Below are 26963 nucleotides of genomic sequence, written 5' to 3'. Positions count from 1 at the left end.
ACATTGCTATAATATGTGTAATATATGACCGTATATGCAGAATTTAAACTTGACAAAGTCAAATGTTTCAACAGTCCTTGAACAGGATGAAGGTTGCAACATTTATTAAAATGTAATAATAAAAAAACATTCTAAAACATCAGGTTGGATTTTATAAGAACTGAGTTAAAATTAAGATTGTACATTGTTATTATGGCAAGCTTGTTTTGTAATTGGGGACAGTTTAACCTGCTTATGCTAGGAAGATACAATAGCTTCAATGCTTGATAGCTATACATATTTGAAACTAAGAAAACTGAGATTTAAATTACACAAATGTATAATATTTCACAAAAAATTATTAGACAAAAGGAGGAATTTTCTGAACATTAAGAAATTTAGGCTACTTTTTTTTTAAATCTAAAAATGAAGTTTTATACTGAAGGAATGGTCATATATGGCTAACTCTCAAATTGAAGGATAGTCTAACTGAGAACATGTATTATACATGTCACATAGCTCATTGGAAAAAGAATGAAGGAATTTGTCTTGTTGCAACTCCCCCACACTTCATACACCACATAAGCATTTTAAAAAAATACAAAACAAGTGTTTGTGCACTGTAAAAATTGCTGGGTTGCACACAATGTTATCCCAACAAAAATTGATTACGTTAATCGTTTTTACATATTTAAGACAACAAAAAAGTTGTCAACATAAAACAAAGATTATGGTCAAAAACACTTAAAAATTGTGTTGTTTCAACTCATTTTAAACATGTAACGTTAGTTTAAACTAGCATGTGTGTGATTTGCCACCAGCTTAAGATTGTATAACAACATTTAGAACTGAATTAAATGTGTGGAAATGAAACTCAGAAATTAGGGATGTTTTTAGACATACTTCATGTCACAATCCATCAACGGTCTTTGAAGTTGTCTATCTTGCCTACCAGGCCCAGGGTCCAGTTAGCTTGAGCTTGGCAGCTTCGCGTTTTTAATATTTTGAAAAACTTATCAGCTTGCCGTAGGCTATCATATGTGACGTTAGCATGGCCATCACATTTTACAAAGAGAATCGAATGAACAGCAATAGCTTGTTATCTCTCTTCTGACGGTGCTTATCATTAAATCAGGATCCAATCCCGGCCAAAAAAGACACCACGGAAAATCAACACATTTATAAAGGTAATACGCCACATAAGGGGTCTCAACATCACAGTCTCGTAGTTTACCTTGGATCAGTCGACCTTTTAGGCGCTCCATAAATTAGAATGGACAAAGCTCTATAAAAAGTAAATCATAAGTAATATCTTAAAAAACCGAAAATAAAAACTCTTCTTTGCAAACACTTTCTCCGACTTTAAGTAGTCTGCTGCCATCTTGTGGGGTCAGTGACTAAGGCACAAAAGCTTAAGTAATATTTTCTTGCAACCTTGCAGAATTTATTAAACTGTTTGAACTGTTTCTGAGCTTTTCTTGATACTTTTAATGGATACACTTAATGTTGATGCTGCTACTAGTTATTTTTTTGTTTCTATTTCATTTTTTTTTTTTTTTAGATATTTTGGACCTTCAAATATGACTGACAAGGATCATAAGAGACATCTACATTCTTACATGAAAAAGGCATCTTAATATTTTCTTTTATGAAAATCGAATTTATACTGTAAAAAAATATATATGAATAGGTCTAATATATTATTTGCTAGATATTGTGCGTGTTTGGATGGTTCCCAGTACTGGGTTGCAGCAGGAAGAGCATCCGCTGTGTAAAACATATGCTGGATAAGTTAGTGGTTCATTCTGCTGTGGTGACCCCTAATAAATAAAGGGACTAAATCGAAGGAAAATTAATGAAATAAATATTTTTGTTTATTTGTACCATTTTCATACTCATTATGGTGCTGTATTCATTTTAATTTTTAAAATTTGTGTTTTCAGTGAAACCTGTATTTAATAATTTTATTGAATTATTTGAATCCAATTTTCATAATCATTTAATCATATTAATTATTTTATTTGCTATTTTTATTCATTTGTATTTCCTGCTAATGCTAATTTATTCATCATAATAAAATATTTGGTTACTTTAATCAGATTTTTATTTAATTAATTATATTATATTTTGATAATTAAATTCATTTTTACAATTGTTCTTTTTTTTGCTTATATTTTCTTGGACCCACAGCTGTGAAGTCAGAAACATTTACAAAATAAAATTCGTACACCCACAACACAATAAACATTTTAAAAATCCAGTTTTTAAGTTCAAAACACGGTTTATAAATGCATTAATCCAATTTGTAAATTCAAAACACCCTTCAAAGTATGCAAATCTATTTTGTAAATTCAAAACACAATTTTAAAAAATGCAAATTCTATTCATTTGGCAAAAATATTTATTTTTATTATTTAGGATTTTTACTTGAGTTCACAAATTGTGTGTTTACAAATTGACAAATTGGATTTTGTTGATGTGAATTGTGCTGAATCTTTCTTGTTTTAATGTTGTATTTTTGAGACTGATCTGGCTCCATACACAGCATTTGCTTGCAATAAATTATGCCATACATTGTTTTACGAAATGACTAAACGCAAACATCCTAATTGTGTTGACGTTGAATTTCCTGAAGCCATTTTGATCTAAGATATTAACAAAAATATAAGGTGATCAACTAGAGAAATGCGTTGTTTTAACCCAACAGTCAGTAGAGGGCAACATAACATAAGACAGCACTAATAACACACCCAGCCCATAATTGAGCTCTGGCTTGTAGACAGAGAGCCTGGTGTTGTTACATGACTTCTCCTCTCTCTCATAAATGTCAGAATTTTTCTCTCACTCCTTTTAGGATAAATCCGTAACCTCTTGCTATCTGCTGTTCACATCTCTATTAGAAAGCCTGAATATTTTCTGCACAAGGCACCAAGGGACTTGGCTGGAGAAAACAGACTTTCTGACAGGATAGAACATGTCTTTGGATAATGGTTATTTTTTCTTCTTCTTCTTCTTTCAATCTCTCCTCCTTCTGTCATCTTCACATTCAGAAGCTTCTCTCTGTACCAGTGCCATTACTCTATGAGATGTCCATTGTTCATTGTGAAGTAAAAGAAAGATGTAGGCACGATTTTGTCTTTCTCCAGGTTTTGATCACTGCGACGAGCGGCAATAAAGAAGTGCAAATTAAAGACGACGCAGGAATTCCACCCTAGTAATAATCATAATTGAACGTGGTGAGGATGAAATCATCTATGAAAATGCAGGACAAAAGCCTGAAATCCCTATACAAGCTTTCTCGGGTCACGCTGATTAGAGCTGATCCTGTTACCTGTGAAGTCTTAGTTTTGTTAACAGTGAATGCAACTCCTGCATTCCTGATCCGGTACAAAACGGGGAGGGAGAAACTTAAAGAAAACATTGACAAGGATCCAGCGAGATCCTGAGAGATGTCACTGCTCCTGCCACGGTTTATTGGACTCGGAGTTAAATACATTTGTGTTGGCACATCTCGGAAAAAGCAATTTGTTGAGGCAGGGCTGCTGTCAAACACTTCCATCACACGTGCACACACTTGTACACGTCCCGTCCTTCAAAGCCCGGCACGCACATCAACACAAATGTTGTGGTTTCATTGAAAGCAGATCCCACTTTTGTGTGAAAATGTCTTTGTGTGGGGCTTTGTGTTAGCGGTATCCATTTAAAGCAGAATCCAGAGTATTTCATTTCTAAACCTTACGTCATTTTACTGTGCTGCACTACAGAGTCTGCATGCATTAGTCTTAATGTTTAGCTGTAAGGTCAATGAGTCTTCATTAATGATTCCAGCTTCCTTGTAATGTTGACAGATCTGGTTAATAGGGGTATATTTCAGTTCCTCATTCCACAGATGCTGGACAAAAACCCCAAAACATTTGTTGATTATGTCAGAGCTTTGGGGAATTATGTTCAAACATGTTATTAAAAAGGGACTATGGGACATGATATTCATTTGTGTTTTTATACATTTCTCTTTTTCCACTCTTTTGATTATGCATTTTGACACTATTATGGTATGAAAGTTGTGTTTTTGATGTCATTTTTCTTCGGCTTAGTCCCCTATTTATCAGGGGTCACCCTATTGGAATGTACTGCTAACTATTCTGGTATTTGTTTTTACACAGTAAATGCCCTTCCTGCCGCAACCCAGTACTGGGAAACACCCATACAATCTCACACACACACACACACACACACTCATACATTATGGGCAATTTTATTTTACCAGAGCACCCGGAATCTGGAGCACCTGGATGAAACCCACACGGACATGGGGAGAACATGCCACCTGGTCCAGCCAGGACTCGAACCACTGACCTTCTTGCTGTGAGGCAACAGTTCTCCATTGTCATCCATTGTTGATGAGTTAATTTAATTTCTCAATAATTCCAGGAGATCAAACGTTTCTGAAATGCATAGACCAACTTGTCTGGCACCAACACCCAAGTTTAAAGGGGACCTATTGTGCAAAAACTTTAAACAGGTTTAAACAGTTGTGTGGCAACATTTTGTGAATATAATCAGCTTCTAATAGTAAAACTGAATTTATTCTATTTTTTATAATCCAATTCTAACACTGTTAAACACAAAAACAGTCTGCAGAAACACTTTGACATTCTACCATTAAAAATGTCATTGAAGTGGAAAAAACAGCCCATTGGCGAAGATCTTTACCTCATTAGCATAGACAGCCCTGGGTGAGAAGCACCCATCTTGAATCTGCTGCTATGCTAATGCATAGTAATTTTTAGCTCCATGTTCTTTTCAAAATAGGACCGGGAGCACAATTTAATTTGAATTTCAAGTGACAGTCACCAAAATGGCACAATTTGGATCAAAGCATAAAAGGGTCAGTTTTAAAGAGTTATAAAAGTTTGTTTATGGGGTATTTTGAGCTGAATCTTCACATTCATAGACTAAAGATATTAGAGGCTTATTTTACATATTGTGAAAAGGGGTATGATATGTGCACTTTCAAGTCTCTTAAAGGGTTTGCTCATCAAAAAAAAAAAAAAAAAAAAAGAACATTTTGTTATAAATTATTATTAATTCATCATTACAACCTACTTCCCTTTAAGGCAAGTCATCATTTCACTCGGTGGCCATCTCTGAAATGTCTCTCGGGCAGTATGCTCGCACATTGTGACTAAATAGGAAACATCAAATTCTCTAAAAATGTTTGCCAAACTTAAGATTACATTACATATTTGGATTCACCAATATAACAAAACAACAACTGTCTCATAAGTTTCATTTCTAATTGTGTGTATCAAACAAACTCAGCATATTTTTAGGTTGCCCAAGCTAATGCGCATGTGCACTCGAAAGGAAAGAGATCACGACACTAACCTCATTTATGACCGTTTTGCACATTATCAGCAGTGACATTTACATTACACTGAACTGGACTAAATTGGTAGTTTTTACAGTGATTATCACTGTCGCCTCACAGCATGAAGGTTACTGGTTCGAGTCCTGGCTGAGCCAGTTGGCATTTCTGTGTGGAGTTTGCATGTTTTCTAGTTCTCGGTTGCAGGTGGAAAGGCATCTGCTACGTAAAACATATGCTGGAATAGTTGGTGGTTCATTCCGCTGTGGCAACTTTTAATAAATAAGGGGCTAAGATGGAGGAAAGTGAATGAATGAATAAATGAACTAACCTAACTTCAAAAAAACTGGACTGAAGCATTTATAGTTGACTAGAACTTCATCTAAGTTAAGCTGCTTTGACACAATCTACATTGTAAAAGCACTATAGAAATGAAGATGAATTAAATTGAAATGATAAAAAAACAGCTCAACAATTGTATATAATGAGGTAACTTGTAACCTAATTAGGTAAACCTCTTAATCTAAAAGTTTTGTTGGAACTGATTGTGATCATAAGGATTTGGCTTGGTGTTCCAGAAGGAAGACGCCTCTTCCCAAGTACATCCCTGTCCTCAAGAATTCAATCTTTCGCTACTCACAACTAAACGCCATTTTCCCCTCTTTCATTTGTCTCTTTTCCCATCACAGGAGCTTTTGAAGTGAACGGAGAAAGGAACGCTGACTGTAGCAAATTACCTGGGCTGAAACATTTTTGACATAAGTCCTAAAATGCGGGTGAGCCACTTCTCCTGGAGGCTCCGCCGGGAGCGTTTCATCTCAGGCCATGAGAGGCAGCATTGCTGAAAGAGTGACGGGACAGCTGGACAAGCTTCCAGACGGCCCGTGCAAAGGTATCAGTGTGTGGAGACTTGCAGTGATCACACCAGATATTGTTTGTTTTCAGCATCTTACTGTTTAATTCAGAGGTGCCCAAACTTTTTGTTATGAAGGGCCAAAAACCAAACTTGATTGAAGCTAGTGGGCTGAAGGTAAATATAGTTGTCATGGGGGATTTCCTAATTTATTTTATAATATTTAAAAACAACTAGAAAACATTGCTTTATATTAAATAATATGCTCTTTTACAAATTATAGTGAACTTATTGAGCTAAAAACTAAAATTCTCATTTGTAACTGAATGGAGACACTAATTTTTGCTGTGATTCGATCACCAGTGTCCTCTACATAGTCCGCTATTCATCGAGTGACAGTATTTATGCTTTAAAAAATCTGATAAAAAGGATATATGCAGAAGTATGCGGAAGGATTTTTAAGTTTTCAGTAACCTGGGCCAAGTGCTTCCGGTGAACTGTATGCAGATACATAATTGGCACTTTTAAGGTCTGTCAGTGGCCATCTTCTTTTAATCTAGGTGTATGCAACAGTTTTGGTTTAGCCTATAATGTTTACGTATGTGGCAAACGTTGTGCTCTCTCTCTCTCTCTCCTCCCATATATACTTGCAAAATGAAATAAAGTGTTGTAAACAAAAAATAAAGTATTGAGCAATAAATAAATAAATGCAAATCTCCAAAAATAGCAAAGTGAAAATTAATTTTCAAGAAATAAAAATTAATTTTACTAACAGAAATAAAAAACTCAAAGGAAAGATTAAGTTTTGAGAAATTTGCAAAAAAAAAAAAAAACTGCAAATAAAAATCAAGCAATGCAAAAAAACTAAAATATTTAATTTAATTATGCGCATTTCACTTTGTGGCCCTGATTTGATAAGGGGGCAGAGTCAAAGGAACTTGGAGGTTTATAGGCTCGGACCTGCCTCTATTTAAGCGATGTCATCAACAGAAACTGTATCACAGAGGTGTTCTTACTGCCCAGTAGGTCCGGGCCTGTGGTGAACAAGTTTTGTAAAAAAAAATGCTATATAAATGTTTTGGCATATATATATATATATATATATATATATATATATATATATATATATATATATATATATATATATATATATATATATATAGTTTTTTTTTTAACTACAAATATAGTTATTTATACAGTCACAAAATTGAAATTGATCATCAAGTTCTGCAGTGTAAATGCAGCCTTTGGCTACGTTCACACTGCGGGCAAATGTGGCCCGAATTTGACTTTTTTCCCCTCATGTGACTCAGGTAATGACAGTTTGATCAGCCCAAACCGCATGGAATCTAATCTTTTCACTTCTGATTTGTGCCACTTGCATATGTAGTTTTAAACCAGACACAGATCTGATGTTTTGCAATGCGACCACTGTGTGAACGGTTATGTCGAATTTTATGTGACTTTTACATAGTCTTTGTGCGACATGCGTCATCATTCTGTGCTGCAGATGTCATCTACTCCTCAGCGCCATAGTAGAATAGACCATTTCAATGTGGTCATGTCATTGGTCTATAAATGTTTCCTGCTTGTTATCAAACTATTTCATCACTGTAACAACAGGCAATTAAATTAGAACTTAATCTTAAAACAGCTATCACATTATTGATCAATATGTGGCTCTCTTTGGATTATCGGAAGCTAAAGAAATGAAAAATGTAAAACAGGAAGTATGCTGGGACCATTTTTTTGTTTACATCTCTCAAAATGGTCTAAAGCACACAGGGCAATTACTTTACCACTGAAAGTTGGTTGTTAATTTTGAAAAAAACATTTGAAGGCAAAACTGGTGCTTGTTAATCATTGTGGTTAACGATTGGGGCATGGGTTGATCGTGAAGCTGAAGAGCGTCGGGCAGTGTTGCGGATAGGGGATCCATGGGCAAACGAGGGGGCACTTTCATTTTAAGGGGAACTTTTTCTTCAAGAGAAAAAAGGGGCAGGTGCTCAAGCTTATATGTATATGTTAACAAAATTATCTCTGTGTTATTACCTGATACTAACTAGAACATGCACCAAAACACTAGCAAACAATAAAGCAATTATACAGCACCATCAAAAAAAAAAAAAAAACAATTAAAAAAATCTCAGCCAGACAAATGGAATAAGAGACAAAATAGAATGACATGTAAAAACGAAAAAAATATATATGCACAAAAAAAAAGAAAAATTACAGAAACATTATTAACCTATACATCTATGGAAGGGGCCCCATAATTTGTCATACCACTTTTGTTTGCCAAATCACAAATTATCAATGTTTTCAATCACAAGAGACTTATTTTAGGTTTCAAATGGCGAAATACTCATTAGTAGTTTCAGAACAACCCTTTATAGTTCAAAAAATACACCATGGTTGTCTTTGAAAAGGGAAATAATCATATTATGCATAATCTAACAACGTTCTTACTACAGTTTACACATTGTGTGCATAATTAGACATTTTGTGCTGTCCGTAATTGTACTTTTGCACATGAGGGTCAGTTTAGGAACAGGATCTGTTCACACCGCAAATCTGATATTGGCCACATTTACAACAACAATGTAAACAGCTATGCTAAAAAAAAATCAGATCAGAGAAAAAAATCGATTTGAGCAATAAGCCTTGCGTAGCCTTAAGGAGCTCTAAGGTCATGGCAGAACCTAAACTTCATCACCGAATCCATGCAACAGAGGCCTATTTAGCCATTGTTCATTATCATACGCCAGCCAGGAAGTCTTGCTGAATATTGTCCTTATCACTGATCCCAAGTCCTTAATAGCTGTTCTGTGGGCAAAAACTGTTTTTATAAGCCACTGTAGTGGCGCGCACCGCCCAGCTCTGTAACAGAGAGTAAATAGATGTGATACACTCCTCTATTCCCAGATAGTCAAAACAAAAACGTGTTAACAATAGCTTTGGAGACTAGCAATTGTGCTGCTGAGACACTATTTTGACATTTTTCTCCTGCTGAATAACGTCTTTCATTGGGGAGCCATACAAATGCTCTATTAATTTGGAGAGCCGATTGTTGTGCAATTCGTCTCTGAATGCGCAAAAAATAAACTCTCTCACAATGCTCAGCACAATTAGTCCTCCGTACTGTATAAATAGCTCTTTTGAAACCAACAATGCGCAATTGTGTCCACTTTTGAGTGCACTTACCATGTTTATCACTTCAAGCTGCATTGTTAAAGCATTTGGCCTCATCAGGGGTTGCGGTAGACGTGGCGTTTATCATGCCCTGAGGTTGTGTGCTCACTGAGGAGGCTGAGAGTTCTTTTTTGACCCGGCACCCCTGCAGTGGGTGGGCCATGACCTGGGTTGCCTAAAGCCATGCTGGGTAACCAATCCTGCACCGAAGTTCTTGTAATCCGTCAGGATGCACTTCAGCTCAAAAAGGAGGCTGCAGTCTTCTACCAGCACTAACACCCTTTTTAAAAAGCAGGAACAACTTAACAGTTCAGAGGTCAGCAGAGGAAAAAGCTGGCGGCGGTTAAATATAGTGTGTGATTTCTATTTTGGCTAAAAATAACAAGAGAGATCAGGGATGAAAATCAACGGGAGGTCAAATCAATTGGAGATTTCATCATAAAAATCATGGGCTTTAATTGCTGTGGTTGTTCTCATCATCACCTAGCGCATTGTAATGTCACTTTGTAACACAATCCTATGGCTCAAAATGTAATGTCATCTAGACCTTATAAAATTACCATTTTTTCTCAAAAAACACTTTTTTTTTCCAAATATATAATGAAATTTTATTGAGGGCCTCATGTTTGTGACAACCCTGATCTCAACAGCAATACAGCATAGTTCAAAACAGTGTGTTAAAAAAGATGAAAAAACACAAAAGATAGTAACATAATAGTTTAAACAATATTGGGGCACAGACTGAGTATGTCAACATGGACAACATTAATCTAATTTTAATATGATTAAGACAATACTCTGATTAAGAATCTACCATGTAAACAGCAATTTTTAATGACCTCAATCCGCTGTTTCTCTGCAATAACAATTTCAAAACACTAGCTGGCAGTAGGTGTTTATGTTCCTCTGTGTCGAGTTTCTTCACTGCTGTTTTGTTTTTTCTGAACACTACCTTAATGTACAAGTAGTTAAAACTTGCTCATTTGGAGGTGGGAACTCCTAAGGTAAACAGAAACACAAAACAAAACGTTCCATCTGGTGCTCCTTCACGGAACTCCACACTTGTAAACACTTCCTCCACGGGTTTGCGTGGCTCTCGGTCCCTCCCACACTCTTCAGCGCTACGACCAATCACAGAGTGCGCATCAGCGACAGCCACAGCAAGGGTCCTGCGGCTACGAGAAGGCTGCGCCGGAGCATATGCATGCGCTTGCACAGAAGTATAAATCAGCCTTAAGACATGTGGAGTATGCCAATTTTAGTCGCATTATTGAAGTGCAAGACAGACATGTGAACAACTTAATCAATGAGTTTTTTCCCCATGCGGCGTGCGGTATCAAATTCCATTAAAACAACACTCCTCCAGGAGTTTATACTCGCATCCAATATCTCGTTTGTCACAGGGGGGCATGCATGAAACATTCCTGAATGAAAGTGCCAAACTGCAGTTAAAGTAGACAAATTAAAAATTAAACACCTGAAACTCCAGAAGAAGCGTGGATAATGTGGCGATGCAATGACGTTAATAGAATTATGTGCTTTAACTAAAAGTAAAACTGGATCATGAAAGCAACATTCAAAAAGCCACTCATGTGAACACTTAATCATATTATTGTCTTATTCAGATAAAGGAAAAAATCTGATTACTTGAAAATGATTCTGAGTGATTGCTAAGATGTTGCTAGGTCATTGCTAGGGCATTCTAAATGGTTGCTATGGCATTGCTAGCTGTAATTCGGTGGCCACTGGTGTCTCTTTAACACTGAATTCTCAAATCGCTTTATCTGGCTATTTAAAAATGTAATCCCCTTACCATTATTTTGGACACAAACCCAGTTATCTCATCCACAGGAAATGTGCAGCAGAAACCGGTATTTAAAAATGTTTGGTTAACACCTGGCTTCTTCGCAGTCAGTGTGTATTTTCAGAAAACAACCCTTGGCCTGGATGAGGGGTTTCCCAAAGCGGCATTAGGTGATCCAATCTGGATATTGCTTTAGTTAGATTTGGAAAGTACAGGCTGGCTTAGAGCCAAAACAAATGCCTTTTATTGTATTTTAAATGCACACAGATCATCACTACCACATTACAGCTTTACATGTTTGTTCTGGGATTCAGCTGCTAAATGGGACGTGGCTGTGGAGGCATAGAGGATATTAGTTAATTCAAATTATAGTTTGATATTAGGATAAACAAACAAAATGTTGTTTTGTATAATCCAACGAAGATATTTGCTATCATTTTGGTGTCTAAAAATTTGGTGTCTAAAACATATGCAGGAATAGTTGGCGGTTCATTCCGCTGTTGCGACCCCTGAAACAGAAACTAAACCAAAGGAAAATGAATGATAAAAGCATTAAGTAGATTAAAGACATTACTAGCAACCTTACTTTAGAAATTGAATGCAGTTTAATTAAATTTTTGATTTTAATATATACAAAATACCAATTCATACTAGAAACATACTAACAAACACACTAATCATACTAGAAGCATGCTAATTCATACTAAACTCATGCTTACAACATGCTGGTTTATACTACAAACTTGCTAGCAACATGCTAATTCATACAAGAACCATGCTAGTTTATGTTCGCAACTGCCTAACACCACCTTAGTAATCACCTAGCAACCACTCAAAACACATTAGCAACCTTAGCAACCACACAGAACACCATAGCAACCACCTAGCAACCACTGAAAACAGATTAGCAACTGCCTAGCAACACCTTAGCAACCAACTGAAACACCCTAGCAACCACCTAGCAATGCCTTAGTAACCACTTAGAACATCCTAGCAACATTTTAGCAACCGCCTAGCAATCACTCAGCACATTTTAGCAACTGCCTAGCAATGCCTTAGCAACCACTCAGAATACCCTAGCCACAACCTAGCAGCACCTAAGCAACAATCTAGAAATCCATAGCAACCACCTAGCAATGCCTTAGCAACCACCTAGAACAACCTAGTAACCACCAAGCAACACCTTAGCAACCGCCTAGCAACCAACTAAAACACCTTAGCAACTGCCTAGCAACGCCTAAGCAACCACACAGAGCACCCTAGCAACCACCTAGCAACATCTTACAACCACAACATCCACAACACCCTAGCTGTCTTAGCAACTACTCAGAACACCATAGCAACTGCATAGCAACGCCTTAGCAACCACCTAGCAACCCCTCAGAATACCCCAGCAACCACCTAGCAACAGCTTAACAACTACCTGGAACACCCTAACAACAACCTCGAAATACCTTAGCAACCGCCTAGCAACCACTCCAAACACCTTAGCAACTGCCAAACAATGCCTTAACAACCAGTCAAAACACCCTAGCCACCAATCAGAGCACACTAGCAACCACAAGGCAACACCTTATCAACCACACAGAACACTCTAGCAAGACATTGGCAACCATTCAGAACACCCTAGCAACCACCTAGCAACACCTTAGCAAGTGCTCAGAACAACCTATCAACCAACAAGCAAGAACCCTTATGATCCATACTAATAACATGCTAACATATACAGTTGAAGTCAAAATTTTTAGCCCCCCTTTGAATTTTTTTTCTTTTTAAAATATTTTCCAAATGATGTTTAACAGAGTAAAAAAAATTCACAGTATGTCTGATAATATTTTTTCTTCTGGAGAAAGTCTTACTTGTTTTATTTCAGCTGGAATAAAAGCAGTTTTTAATTTTTTTAAACACCATTTTAGGGACAAAATTATTAGCAGCTTTAGGCAAATTTTTTCTTAGATAGTCTACAGAACAAACCATCGTTATACAATAACTTGCCTAATTACCCTAACCTGCCTAGTTAACCTAATTAAACTAGTTGCGCCTTTTAATGTCCCTTTAAGCTGTATAGAAGTGTCTTGAAAAACATATTTTAAAATATTATTTACTGTCATCATGGCAAAGATAAAATAAATCAGTTATTAGAAATGAGTTATTAAAACTCATCATGTGTTGAAATATGTTGAAAAAAAAAATCTTCTCTCCGTTAAACAGAAATTGGGTTAAAAAATAAACACGGAGGCTAATAATTTAGGGGGCTAATAATTCTGACTTCAACTGTATGTACTTATTTATCTATGCCAACTGCTTCAACCTTCTGAAAAACTACTTCAATTATTTAAACTTTGAAGCTACTTCAAACTTTCAGACTACGGTTTATCAAGCCACAATAAAGTTTAGTAGCGAACTTTACTTTTCTAGTTTTATTTTATAGTAACTATATAAAAATAGGAAAAAGTCCAATAATAATGATCATATATATGTTTATTCTTCTCATCTTTAAAATGTTGCCAGTGTTGTAATATCAGTCAGACGCAGGGTGATCATTCCAATAAAAAAATGAATTTAAAAATAAAAAATATTATTAGTGAACTAAATAATATGCAAGTCCATATTTCAGACATTGTCATGACAGCTACAGAATGCAAAGTGAAGTTCCCCCGTCCTTACTCTCCATTTGAAGAGCTTTTTTCTCATATGAACTTGAAACATCACCTCCAGGCAGATCCACATGAAAACTGTCAGGAAAGCACCTTCTAAGAGGGGCTTTTAAACACATGGGCGGGCTTTTGTGATCCTTCTTCAACCCCTGTCACCTTCATGTTGCCCTCTGTGTTTACGATACACATCTTCTAACAGCCCGCAGAGATCAATGGTCAATGCAGGACGATTGTGCTCCGGAGAAGGCTTTACACACACAGACCTGTCCGTGTGCATGTGATCCACATAAAGCTCTTTAACAATAATAATAAATAAAAAAAATCATCCTCCAGGTGGTCCAGACGGAATAAACTTACCAGGAAGGTGCGGCCAAGTCTTAAAAGCATGAATGGAGCTTCTTCACTCGCTTTTTAAAACAGTTCTTGCGGTCCTGTCTGCTTTGATCTTTGAGGTTGAGTTGTTTCACCAAAGAAAAGCTCTCCATGTGCTGGTATGTCAGCTGAAATAATGGCTGTTTTGACACCACCGGTGCAGAAACTTTAATCTTGGCATCATTCATGTGTCATGAAAGAAAAAACTATGGCATTTTCCAAAAATTATATTCAGACCCGCATTATTACAAACATTGTGTGTGCTGATGAAACATAGGCCTTCATTGTGTTATCTGGAAAACAACACCACAATGTATCCATCAGCGATGTAACAGTAGCGTGCAAGTAAACGTGTGTGTCTCAGATCATCCGCGGCATGACTTTGTTCCTTTTTATTTGGTTAAAACAGCTTGATATGTCTTAGGGATAAAGACAAGCATCATCATGGGGCATTCAGGCAAGATGTGTGGACCACCAGGCGCAGAGATCCTCAAATACAGGAATAAAGGTAGAGAGATATGAGCCCAACTCCTTATGCTGAGAGTGATTAGGCTGCGATTTGCGGTAGAGGGACTGCTGGTGCTTTGTCTGGCTCATCTAGATTTGAGATAGAATGCAATGATAAGAGTCATGAAAGGAGCTTGTCATCAGTTTTTTTTTGTGTGTGTGTGTGTTGTTCTTTTCCCCACAGCGCCAGGATGATGGCAGCAGGGGGCAGCTGAAAGGGTTTGGGCTTGGCAGAGATGCAGGATTGGTTGACAGTCAGGCACTTGCTGGTGACAGAGCAGCGGAGCTTCTATCTCTTTGAACTTTGTTTTGGGTGAGTGCCTCTATTCCAACCCATGCCATTTTTTATATTTATGCGCGCTACTGTTTTTATTATTGAGGATGCATTACATTGGTACAAAGTGAAGTTGTGACATTTTAAAGTTTTCTGTTTTTTAGAACTTTCTGTTCATCATATAATTCTTTAAGGTATCTACAAGTATCTATACAATTTTTTGTTAAGCCACAGTTTAACTTAAATCAGTCTAAAACACATCCTATGAACTATGCATCACTTTGGAACCATGAAATCATATATTTCTTAAGCAGTTCATTCTAATGATTTCTAATCATTAATAATGACAGCTTTTTGTCCATCACAGGAATAAATTGCATTTTAAAATAATTAAGGAAACAGCTATTTTAAAATTATTAAACTATTTCACAATATTGATTGTTTTATTAGATAAATTATGCTTTGGTGAGCAGAAAGCCTTGTTTTCACCTGTTTTAGGGTTATATAAATATTGCTTATTTTAAAAAAGTCTAAAAAATTATGTCAAATATACACTCACCGGCCACTTTATTAGGTATACCTTACTAGTACTGGGTTGGACTCTCTTTTGCCCTCAGAACTGCCGTAATCCTTTGTGGCATAGATTCAACAAGGTACTGGAAATATTCCTCAGAGATTTTGGTCCATATTTACATGATAGCATCACACAGTTGCTGCAGATTTATCGGCTGCACATCCATGATGCGAATCTCGCGTTCCACCACATCCCAAAGATGCTCTATTGGATTGAGATCTGGTGACTGTGAAGGCCATTTGAGTACTGTGAGCTCCTTGTCATGTTCAAGAAACCAGTCTGAGATGATTAACATTTTGATGAAAAGGTACGTTATTCTGCTGGAAATAGCCATCAGAAGATGTGTACAGTGTGGTCATAAAGGGATGGACAAGGTCAGCAACAATACTCTGGTAAGCTGTGGCGTTGACACGATGCTCAATTGGCACTATTTGGCCCAAAATGTGTCAAGAAAATATCCCCCACATGATTACACCACCACCAGCCTGAAGCGCTACCCTACCATCCAAATTTTGCAGAAGAAATCGAGAGTCATTAGACCAGGCAACATTTTTCCAAACTTCTATTGTCCAATTTTGGTGAGCCTGTGTGACTTGTGGTCTCAGTTTCCTGTTGTTATCTGACAGGAGTGGCACCCGGTGTGGTCTTCTGCTGCTGTAGCCCATTCACCTCAAGGTTAGATGTGTTGTGCATTTCAGTGATGCTCTTCTGCATACCTCAGTTGTAACCTCTGGCATCAACAAGACATTTGCGCCCACAGATATGCCACTCACTGGATATTTTTAATTTTTTTTTACCATTCTCTGTAAACCCTAGAAATGGTTGAAAATCCCAGTAGATCAGCAGTTTCTGAAATACTCAGACCAGCCCGTCTTGCACCAACAACCACGCCACGTTCAAAGTCACTTAAATCACTTTTCTTCCCCATTCTGATGCTCAGTTTGAACTGCAGTAGATCGTCTTGACCATGTCTACGTGCCTAAATGCATCAAGTTGCTGACATGTGATTGGCTGATTAAAATTTGCGTTAACAAGCAGTTGGACAGGTGTACCTAATAAAGTGGCCGGTGTGTGTATAGTAGGAACACCACAGAGCATGCAAAAGTTTCCTGCTCAGTGTTTTTGACATGTTTTTCAGTACTAACATCAAAACATTGTGGACATATATTGTTTTATAAAAATTCAAATTGGGTTTATGCTTTGAACAAGAAAAGTGCACTTGGGGGAAAGAAAAAAATTAATTAAGAATTCCCTTTTGAATTAAGCTTTTTTTTCTTACCTCATTAGCAGAATATTTTCTTCCGTTCTATCCATGCACCCACAACATTTTTTTTAATTATTATTTATTTAATGTTTTGTAAAATAAAACAAAACCAAATAAGAAGAAAAACTATTTTTAATGATGCACAATGGATTCATTCACTGTAAACATTGAATATGTCTGTCTTTGAGTTCCCTTTAATGGCCTAAAGCAAGCAACTGAAGTGTATACTTTCACAGAATAAGAAGTTTGCTCCTCTTCTTCTTATCTATGCTGCATAGCACAGCATTAATGCCATCTTATGTTTCCCCATACATCCCACAACACACACACTAACCCTATGTTATCAGTTCTGCATGTCAATGTCAAGCTTAAAAAGGCTATTTCCTCTTAGCTAGAATGTTACCTGTATGCACTGAGGCCAGAGTTACAGCTGTCATCTCTGGCCGGTGCTCTCTGCATAAAAGAAGCTTTTGTTCCAGTTGTAATTTAGACATTATTCAGCTCTCAGGTGCACAGCGTGGAGCACTATATCTGCTCTTGAACATGGCGTAACTGTTTCTTGTTGACAGAGTGGGATTTCTCAGTAAGAGATCACTGCGTATTTAATTCTTTGCTTGTTATTCTTGTAAGCGCTTCATACACTGAACTGCACATACATGACGAATGCTGGTAAGGAATGTCTTCCCATGATCATCTACAAAAAAAAAAATCACACTCCTTTCTTTTGTTTGACAATCACTCAAGAATGTAAGCAGCAACACTGAGAAGAAAAACATATGATGTCTTGAAAGTGACAACATAAACCTTGCCGTTTTCTGGCCTGAAGGCAGTGGATTGTGTTGACTGTTGTGATTGGTCACCATAGCTGGAGCTCACACCCCTTTCTCAAGGGAGAGACCTGCTTTTGTTTGATGGTGACAGGGGGAATGTCAGACTAAGCAGCGCTTCAACTCTTCAAAACCTCAGAAAAGCCTTAATGTGCACACTGGGCCACTTTGATCTGCTGATTTTTACACATCTGCAACAAGCTCAGAATAAACCTGCAGAGCTGACATCCAGATTCAGAGACCAAGATTATGGCAAGCCACTTTAACATTAAATTCACACTCTAAGCTAAGTTTGAGAAAAATATGGGCCATTTTATTGGTTGGGTTAATTGCTTTGATAAAATGTTTAATCCTCTTTTGAGTTGGTCCATATTTTATATAAATATAGAATAACTCTTTGTCAGGCAAAAAATATTATAGGGTATATGCGGAAGGAGTTTTAATTTGTCAGTTACCTGGGTTAAGAGCTTCTGATGAATTGTATCCCATTACAAAATTGGCACGTTTAATGTCTGTTTTCTTTAAAAATCAGTGATGTCCGAGTGATATCCGATATAAAGTGGGTCTCAGATTGTACAAAATCTCTGCACTAAATTACATTTTCCCCCGCCATGTCTTTAAAATATGAACATTCACTTCTGCGCAAGCCTGCTAGTCCTGAAGGGCGTGTGCTAGTGAACAGCTTTTCATCTCGTTTTAAACTTGAGAAACTAAGTGAATGCTAAAGTCTGTTTAACTGATTATATTTTAACACCGATGCCGTAAAAAGAACCATACACTGTAAAAAATAAATCCGTAAAATTTACGGTAAAAAAACGGCAGCTGTGGTTGCCAGTACTTTACAGTTAAAAACACGGTACAAACCGTAAAAGTCATTTCTCATTTTTACGGTAAACTACCATATTTTATGAATTTCTAGAGATAAAATGTCTGTATTTTGAATGATCAACATCTACACATCTTTTGTTAAACAGTTAGACACGTTAGCACACTCACATGCAGGTGGTGATGAGGAAGTTACATAATGAGCCAATGCTCATCACAATCAACTTTTCCCACAAGCAGAAAAGTGTATCGGCATATAGAAGGTGCTCAGTGTCATTCACACAGCTACTAAACACCAGTGTGGTAACACGCATAAAATTAAAGTCATGAAATAAACATTGTTTATCAACATTAGATGTAACATAAATCTCTAATGTACATAACTGATGGGGAAACAACTAAAAATATCCATATTAATGTCAAAAAAATGCATAAAAAGTGATGTGCCAAGCAGGGAATAATGGGAAAGTAAATTTACGGTTATTCGCCGTATATATTAAGGAAACATACCGTTAACCAGTTTACAGATTTGTACTGTAGTATTTTTACAGTTTTTTTACCGTTGAAATCACGGCCATTTTTTACAGTTTATAATATGTAAAAAAAAGTCACATTAAACGTTCACCGTAAGTTTATCTGTATGGAAAGAAGCACTTGATTTGCATATAACCTATTGCAGTGTAGTATTGTAGTAATGTATCACCATGCATCCCACTTCATCAGCATCCCTGCTCTGGCTGCCCTGCCTTTGGCTCTCTGACTATCCAATATGTTTACATGTTTTCGAATGGAATCAACCAATTAACAGCTGTTTGTGTAGTGAGGCTTTTGTGTTCATGTTTATGTGCTAGTTTAATTTCAACATAAGAAGACATTTTATAGCCTTGGTCTTCACATTGACTTATGCGCTTCTTACATTACAAACTGGGAAACCCACATAGCAATAATCAACCTCTGTGCTTTGTTTTGCTTGGGAACTAATTTAGTCGGAAGTTTATTTGACTGCGTTTTCTGAAGCCCTCTCTCAAGTGGTGGACTTGTAGATCTGAATAGGTTTGCCGATGAACTGCCTCATAGCTCATTACCATAAAGTTTACCTGATTTCAACTATCTTTAATGCTCACACCGCCCAAAATGTGCTTTGTTGCTTTCGCTGGACCGCGCTACTTGCTCTCATTGAACCAGATTCATATATTTAATGCAATTTTTAATAAGCAAACATATTTTTTGATGTTTTGAGGGAAAGTGAGTAATGATTATCATCTAGTATAACATGAAGGGCTATATTAAAGCATATGTGTCTGAAGCGTGCGTTTACTAAAATATACACTTAGAGGGAGGGGTGATCTATTTTACATTACTGTTAGAATTTATGTATACAAAAACTTTTTTTTTTTTTCAAGAAAAAGGGGTCTTTTGAAAAATACAGTGTATATGAGTATTTAGATGTGCTAACAGTGGTGTGAACCATTATGGGGTGGGTCAAATTTACATTTATATTCATTTACTATTTTATTATTACCTAACTAATTATTGTTATTATTCAAGCTACAGTTCAGTTTTAAGTGTTTAAGTCCTGAACCTACTCACATCTTGTTTTGATGTCAGTCAGGGGGGATCAGGCATTAATTAGGTTTTTTTTTTAACCCCCCTGTAATTTACACCCAACATGTTGGGTACATTCATTGACATGATTGCAATATAAAAATCATAAAAGTTAAAAGTCTTGTAATAATCCAAAGTTAGGAAAAAAAAAGGAAAAAAAAAAAAAAAAAAAAAAAAAAAAAAATATATATATATATATATATATATATATATATATATATATATATATATATATATATATATATATATATATATATATATATATACATACATACATACAGTTGAAGTCAGAATTATTAGCCCCCTTTTTATTTTTTTTATTTTTTTTTATTTTAGTTATTAATTTTTTAAACACCATTTTTGGGACAAAATTATTAGCCCCTTTAAGCAAATTTTTTTTTTTTTTTTGATAATCTACAGAACAAACCATCGTTATACAATAACTTGCCTAATTACCCAAACCTAGCTAGTTCACCTTAATAATCTAGTTAAGCCTTTAAATGTCACTTTAAGCTGTATAGAAGTGTCTTGAACAATATCAAGTAAAATATTATTTACTGTCATCATGTCAAAAATAAAATAAATCTGTTATTAGAAATAAGTTTTTAAAACTATTATGCTTAGAAATGTGCTAAAACAAATTTCCCTCCATTAAACAGAAATTCAAGGGGGGGGGGGGGGTTAATAATTCTGACTTCAACTGTGTGTGTGTATATATATATATATATTCTTTTTACTAGATTTTATCTAAAATAAATAACTGAACATATTATAAAAACATTGGAAAATTGTAATTAAAAAAACGCTCTAATTATTAATTTACCAGTTTATTTCTTTAAACGTCATTCACACTTTTTTTGCACAGGGAATGATGGGGCAGAGGGCAGAGGGGGGTGTGCATACATTACTGTGGGATAATTAACATTTTCAAGCAGTGGGTTATTGTGAGCCCTGCTGTCTAAGGAAACGCTGGCGCAAGCATTCTTTAACCGCTCACTTGTTTTTAATCAATCGTAGTATCTCAATCTATCTAGGAAGGGTATTAAAAGATTAACTGAAACTTAACCAGTGTAATGACTTTTGATTGAAATGTCTATTTGGTGGAAGAGGATGTCGTTTTAACACTTATCTATTACCTGAGATGTTGGTGGGAACTAAATCTATTCTTGTATGCCTAACAATTTCTACTGCAGATAATTACGGCTGGGGTCAGATTGGTCTCAGGAGCCAAACTACAATTTAGACGACAGGAAGTTTTTCCAAGCACCTCACAGAAATAACATTTTAACCCCCAATAGAAGCAATCCAGTTCAAAGGGAGGAAAACAACTAATCTAAATAAACACAATTTTTCTAAAAAACAAAACAAGAACTAGATTTCATGACTTGTGTTTTAAAAACTGAAATATAGAAACATTATTATTGGAGCTATTCAGTAGTACATACACTACTGTGGTGATGGGAACATTGAAAGACATCTAAATTGATATTAAAATACAAAATATGATTTGATTAAAGTTCATTCATTCTTTTTTTTTCTCGGCTTAGTCCCTTTATAAATCAGGGGTCTCCACAGCAGAATGAACCACCAGATTTGCTAGTTACATTTTAAATTGTTAGTGATTAAATTAATTACATCCTAAAATTATTTAAGGATACCAAACTAATTTCATTCATTCATTCATTCATTCATTTTTCTTCGGCTTTGGCCCTTCATTCATCAGGGGTTGCCACAGCGGAATGAACCGCCAACTAATCTAACATATGTTTTATGCAGATGATGCCCTTCCAGCTGCAACCAGCACTGGGAAACACCAACACACTCTTGAATTCAAACAATCATACTCTACGGACAATTTAGTCTATGCAGTTCACCTATAGCGCATGTCTTTAGACTGTAGGGGAAACCGGAGCACATAGAGGAAATCCACATCAACATGGGGAGAACTTGCAAACTCCAAACATAAACGCCAACTGATCCAGCCGGGGTTCGAACCAGCGAATCTCTTGCTGTCAGGCGACAATGCTAAGCAATGAGCCACCGTATACCACCCCAAACTGTCTTCTGTGACTTAATTCTTTTGTCATTTATTTTATTGAAACATTGATGAAAATTTAATTGATAATGATCATAGCATTTGGAGATTCTCTGAATATTACACAAAACAACAACAAACACACATGGTGGGTTTTCTGGGGACTTACCATTTATATAATGATTTTTATACTGTACAGACTGTATATCCTGTCCTCTCACCCCAACCCTAAATTAAATGAAATTAAATGATTGGTCAAGATTTGAAGGAAAACTGAAGTATGAGGTGGCATCACAAAAATCGTTTATCCACACTCAAAAAAAAAAAAAAATAGTTGAATGAACATGATTTAATCATGGCACCCTTTATGCATCTAATCCAATCAAGTAAACCTGTACTGCTTTGAACATGTTGTATGAACACAAAGCACATTTGTAGATAAAACATGGTTTCAATATGTCAGTCTAACTTCTTTGCAACTAATTGACTCAAAATGTTTGTATTGTGTTATTCTAATTAAAATGATTCTAATTTACTCAATGTAACACTAAAGCTTTACTTTAACAAACTTATGTCTTGTTAAATCAGCTAGTAAATTTCTTGTTCAATATTGTTGTTTAAATTCATTTATGCATTTTCTTAGTCCTTTTATTAATCCGGGGTCACCACAGCGGAATGAACCGCCAACTTATCCAGCAAGTTTTTACACAAGACTGCCCTTCCAGCCACAACCCATCTGGGAAACATTCCCACTGCGCCACTGCCTCGCCCTGTTGTTTAAATAAAATTTTTTAAATGACAATACTATGAAGCAAGATTTAAAATTAAGTAATTCAACACAAAAAGGACAGAAAACATGTTATATATATATATATATATATATATATTTTTTTTTTTTTTTTCTTTTTTCTTTTTTTTCTTTTTTTTTCTTTTATTATAGCCTTTAGCAGGCACCAATCCCATTTAAACAAATTTCTTCTTCAATATTCTGATACAAAATGTTATATAATATCCAAAATTTTAATATGTAATATAAAATGTATAAGAAACATTTAGCCAACAAAATAACCTTGGCTCTTAAGAAAACTGATCCCCAAGCAATACCTGTAGGACGTTAACATCATTTTTTTTACCAATTGAGTTTAAACAGCTTTCTTTACTTTGGTACTCCTATTCAAAATGTAAAAGTAAAAAATGTACAGGAAACATATAGCCAACAACATAACATGCATAACATTCAAGCTCTTGGGAAAACCAATTCCCAAACTGTGCCGAAAACACAGTTTTCTTGTTGTTTTCGTATGGTGACATCCAAACGCACTACCGCCACCTACTGATATGCGCGAAGTGACTCTCCAGAGTGAGAGTTGTCGATTTGAAGCGTCTCAGTCTCATTGAATCAACATGTTCTGATCAAATTCATTTGATTATTTCTTGATTCAGTTTCAAATAACATGAATTAATCATTTAACATACGTAAACTTGATTTTTATTTTGTAAATCCAATACATGCCTAGTTGATTTTTTTGAGTGCATTTGGGCAAAAGTGGCAAACTATAAGCTTTGGATGTTTATATCAGTTTTATATTTTCTTAATGCAAATTTTGTCACGGTTTTGGACACACTAGCTAATAGATATCCTTAAACTTACATAATAAAACTAACATCTAAAAAACTTTCATGGGACATTTAAAAAGCATGAGAAGCATCTTGAAAGGTGTGGGCTTGCAGTTTGTCACCTCCTCCTAAATCAATGGTCTCAAACTCAATTCCTGGAGGGCCCAACTGTGCACAGTTTTGCTTCAACCCTAATCACAGCTGATCCAACTAGTCAAGGTATTCAAGACTACTGTAGACTGTTAAGCAGGTGTGATCTATATATGGTTGGAGCTAAACTATGCAGAGCTGCGGCGCTCCAGGAATTGAGTTTGAGACTATTGATTTAGGTGGAAGTGACAAACTGCAAGCTTTGGATTTTATAGGAGAATTACCAACCTACATCAAACATGACATCACAAGGGTTCAACCACGCATACCGGTTGCAATAGCAAATATGTGGAGTTGTGTGGTAGGATGCCAAAATTGAAAGTCCAAAAATAGAAAACCTAAATTTTACCCTACACTACACTGCTTTTGATGCCAACTGCAGACGTTTTTGGCTAACATCTATCAGAAGAGCTGAATGGTGTTATGGCCTAATTAAAAATACTCGACTCTGTAGTTCTCATTTTATATCAGATAAGTTCACGCTATGCTGAATCATTGACATTACTTGTCACTGAATGCTTAGAATGAAATGTAAAAATATAAGTTCACATACTCTGCAGTTCGCTGTCAGAATGCAGTTGTTTTGCTTGTTGATAATTACCCAGGCCTTGTACAGTTCCGTTTTCTTTCCTTGTCTTTAGTTAGCAGAACCTCGGTTTTTAGCTCTACAAAGTTTTGAATCTGGTAATCAAGGAACTTTTCTTGTACATGACCACACAGAACAAAATATTAGGCATTCAAAGACTTGATGGCCTTTAACTTTTCTCTTGTAAAATCACTTGGAGTTTCAATAAGATAGTTGTATATTTGGGACTGGATGCTTGGCCATTTCGTTTTATCCAGTATCCATCGGGAGGTTGCTATCGCAAATGGACCCATCAGACAAACGCCGCTCACTTTAACGTTAATTTTGCTGAATAAATGTGTTTTCACGGGGTGACAAGTGATTATAATAGGATGAAAGCATTATGTAAATAATATATACAATATGTAATCAATATAACTTATCTCTAATACAACAGCAAACTCTGTACCGGATTGGATGTCATTCCCTCGCTGTAAATGCTACCGATCCCGTTTTTTTTTCTGCAACCTTGATGCGCGGTCATCCTGAATGTTTACAAACCGGCGTAGTTCGAATTTTGTCACAGTTTTGGACACACTAGGTAATAGATATCTTTAAAACTAACATCTAAAAAACTTCTTTAAATTTAACTGGACCTTTAAGAAGAAGTATGACAAATAACATTTTAATGGCATTCATCACTGTAATGTTCCTTTAAATCCTTGTTCATCTTGTAAAAACCGAAAAAAACTATATTTTGTTCAGATTTTTCTGATTAATATTTTTTTTCAATTGAAATTAATTAGCTTAAAATGTAATTTAATAAAATCTGTCTATGTAAGGTTAAAAAAATCCTTATTTTGAGAAACGCCTTGCATCTTTGCTGAATAAAAAGGTATCAAATAAAAAAAAAGGCTTTTAGTATGTAACTTTTTTTTTTTTTTCACGTATAGAGTTATTTTTATTTCAATCACTTGAAACTTAACCCCCAAACTCAGATATTAGTCTGGGAAATGCCCTAAGGCAGATCAGGCTTGAACTATATCTAATGAGTGACCTTTCCATATCACAATCTCACATTTCTAATTCTCCAGCTCCTCTTCAGAAATTCTTCAGCATGTCAGACGGTATACATCTTATCACCTTGTGCAGCATCTTGTTGTGCTAGCTTGTGTTGCCTTTGATATCGGAGAACATAGAGGTTTCACCAAAATAAAGGCCGTCTTTGTACTCCGCAGATTAACTTCTGTACCCGAGCTCCCTGATAAGGCCCGAAAAAAGAAAAAAAGTCCATCCTCAAGAAGCCAACAAGCGTGGATCCTGTTGGTTTCATTTATTGAGTTTTCAGCAGCATTGGAATTTGTTCAGCAACATTATGTTAGGCCACTATTGACTGGTGTTATCTTTGCCATGATATCACAATAATATAGCTTTTTTCTTTCTCTTTGTAAATACATCTTTCATCATCGCATCTTATTTTTCTTCTTAAGTGCGCATGTGGTTTTTTACAGAGACTTTAATGTGTGTTATGAGCTACATTCAACAGATAAAAACTACAAAGCGTATGTAAAAAGAACTCTTTTGATAGCCTGCCTGTGTGCATTTGATCTCAAGCCATTTGAATTTGTCAGCGTTAGTCGTTTCAGTGAAATGTACAGGCCTGAGGGGTTGTACTCTGGCAGAAGGGAAATCACACGAAATTTTATTTTGATGTTGGTTTATAAAAAAAAAAAACAAGACTATGGTTCATATGTTTCAGCTTCTGTTGTGTAAATAATGCGCTCTTGACAAAAGGAGGATAAATACGGATGTCTGCGATGCCTCAGCAAATTGGTCTGGATTCTTCCAGTGTTATTACGCAAGCCGTTTTTGGCTAACTGTGACATGTTTGATGCACAATTCCTCTTGCTGTTCTCTCCACTGCTTGTGATCAGAGCGATTGGACTCTTATAGTGAGGGGATTTCCTTTTCTCTGGAGGCCTCCAATTCACTGTGATTTTTGAAGTCTATAATAAGATCAGGTACAATTTACACTTACCAAAATATATTGGACAGTCGAGTCCTGTGTACTTTGATACTTTCAGAATTTAGATGGAAAGATGAGGGATGCTTGCATGACCACTGACTTTTTCAAAATGTTGTTTCTGCATTCAATAAAACCGCCTCTGTTTTTACATTTGACATGTTGCTAATTTAGTTTTTGAGGTCATTTATAACAGGTTTAAATGATACTTTTCTCTAAAAAAATTTGATTGGTTGTTTGCTAAAGAGATAGTTCACCCACAAATTGAAACTCTGTCACTAACTCACCCTTCACTTGTTCCAAACCAGGGTTGCCAAAACTCGGTCCTGGAGGGCCGGTGCCCTGCAAAGTTTAGTTCCAACCCAAATTAAACACACCTGAGCTAGCTAATCAAGCTCTCACTAGGCTTTTTTTTTTTTTAGAAACATCCATGCAGGTGTGTTGAGGCATGTTGGAACTAAAATCTGCAGGA

General features: G+C 36.0%; 1 long non-coding RNA gene across 2 annotated transcripts; it reads left to right on the top strand.

The window, feature by feature from the left end:
* Window positions 1-1046: 1046 nt before the first annotated feature.
* LOC141377539 (uncharacterized) lies at window positions 1047-26648 on the top strand. Of its 2 annotated transcripts, XR_015507610.1 has the most exons (5): window positions 1047-1166; window positions 6037-6239; window positions 14650-14733; window positions 14917-15045; window positions 25707-26641. It is a non-coding gene; the product is annotated as an uncharacterized LOC141377539 (long non-coding RNA). The 2 variants fall into 2 exon arrangements; XR_015507609.1 differs by lacking the exon at window positions 14650-14733 and having other exon boundaries at window positions 25707-26648.
* Window positions 26649-26963: the final 315 nt, after the last annotated feature.

This window comes from Danio rerio, chromosome 14 (genome assembly GCF_052040795.2).
Source record: "Danio rerio strain M-AB ecotype USA chromosome 14, GRCz13ab, whole genome shotgun sequence".
NCBI classification, from domain to species: domain Eukaryota; kingdom Metazoa; phylum Chordata; class Actinopteri; order Cypriniformes; family Danionidae; genus Danio; species Danio rerio.
Note: the sequence above shows the minus strand (reverse complement) of the source record. Positions and strands in the feature narration are given on the sequence as shown.